The sequence below is a fragment of the Dromiciops gliroides genome, chromosome 4 (genome assembly GCF_019393635.1).
Source record: "Dromiciops gliroides isolate mDroGli1 chromosome 4, mDroGli1.pri, whole genome shotgun sequence".
NCBI lineage: Eukaryota > Metazoa > Chordata > Mammalia > Microbiotheria > Microbiotheriidae > Dromiciops > Dromiciops gliroides.
The window spans coordinates 338,961,366-338,963,176 of NC_057864.1; the positions used below are offsets into that span (position 1 = coordinate 338,961,366).

Genomic DNA, 1,811 nt, shown 5'->3' on the forward strand with positions numbered 1-1,811 from the left:
TGTTATAATGGGAAGGTTTGACCCCTATTAGTTTAGGTTTGAAATGGGAACAAAGACACTCATAGGTCATATAATAGTAAACAAAAGGTTTACTTTGCTATATCATAGAAATTGATATGGCTATATTGATATATAGCCATCTTAGAAAGAATATTCAGGAAGGATACTGTAGCACTTAGTGGGGGTAGACTCTACCCTCCCACCTCCGTATGGGAAATTGTCTTGTTGTCAGGGTGATTTGCTCACATAGCTCACATAGCCTTGGGACATGTGCCAAGTCTGAAGGGCACCAACTCCAAGTGGGTGAGCCATTTTATGTCCTTAGGTGACAATGAAACCACATTAAAATGGCCAGAAGCCACAAGAAGCTACATCAAGGGAGATAGGACTTGAGCCTTGGTCCCCTGGGCTAATCAAATTATAGGGACAGCTTCCTTACCTTTTTTGTTTTGTTTTGTTTAAGTCCAATAAGTTTATTTTTGAAAATGTACACAAAAATGTTGAACCATTTCATGCATCTTCAGCAGCTGGAGCATCTCCACCCTTGGTGTTCCTAGTATATATCACTTGTGCTCTGTGTTTGGAAACTAGCTTAATCAGACCTTTACTAAGCAGTTCTTGGAGGGCTGCCCAGGCTAGAGAACTTCTAATCTTCAGTCTTTCTGAGACCACTGCAGGGGTGATAAGTTTATAGTTGGGGACCTCCTTGCAGAGTTTATCATATGTTGCTTTGTCAAACAGAACCAGATTGTTGAGCTTGTCTTGCACTTTTCCCTTGGATCACTTCTTCTTCTTAGCTTTGCCCCCAGACTTGTTCACAGGGTCCTTGTCCTTCTTGGCCGACTTGCTAGCATCTTTATTCTTCTTATCGTCCTTGGGCGGCATGGTGAGGCTCCAGGAACTCCTGCTGCTGCCGTCTTCAAGGTAAGATGTCGGACAGAAAGGCCTTACCTTTTAGGGAAAGAACTAATCTAACCTATATTAGTAGGGTGAGAGTGTGATATCCTGGTAAATAGTATTCCCATTGTAAGATGTTTGGACCAGATGTACTCTGAAGTCTCTTCTGCCTCTGATTTATGGGGACCTTTCTACAGTAGAAGCAACACGAAAGCCTAGGAGACAGGAGAATAGTTTGCATGTAGTTGGCATAGCTGATAGAGCACTGAACCCAGAGTCAGGAAACTGTTGTTCAGTTGTTTTTTAGTAGTGGATGACTCTTTGTGACCCCATTTGAAGTTTTCTTGGAAAAGATACTGGAGTATTTTGCTGTTTCCTTCTCCACCACATTTTACAGATGAGGGAACTGAGGCAAACAGGGTTAAGTGACTTGCCCAGGGTCACACAGCTATTAAATGTCTGAGGCCAGATTTATACTCAGGAAGACGAGTCTTCCTGACTCCAGGCCCAGTGGTCTATGTGCTGCATCATCCAGCTGCCAATTTCATCTGGTTCAACTCCTCTCCACAGTTTTATAGTTGAAGAAACTGAGAACCAGAGAGCTTGAGTGACTTGTCCCCAAAGATCTATAGTGTTGGGAAATGTGGGTTTTAGAATTTCTCCCAATGGGCAGTGCTCTTTGGAATCTAAGAGGCATAGGAAATAAAATACTCTGGTCTTTTTCTTTGAACATGCCCCCTACAGAAATATATACTAAACTGAACTTTTCATCCCTTCATATGAAATTAAGACATACCACTTAGAAGTTACAAGTGGGTAGACTTAATTGTCTCAAGGATCTCTAGTGCAATTAAAGACCCCTTCACCATCACCACGGTGATGTCTGAAGTGAGGGCCATCACCAGTCATCCTGA

The 1,811-nt window shown here is 42.4% G+C and overlaps 1 pseudogene; it reads right to left on the bottom strand.

The window, feature by feature from the left end:
• Positions 1–457: 457 nt before the first annotated feature.
• On the bottom strand, positions 458–885 carry LOC122726765 (annotated as a pseudogene).
• Between the last annotated feature and the right edge of the window lie 926 nt (positions 886–1,811).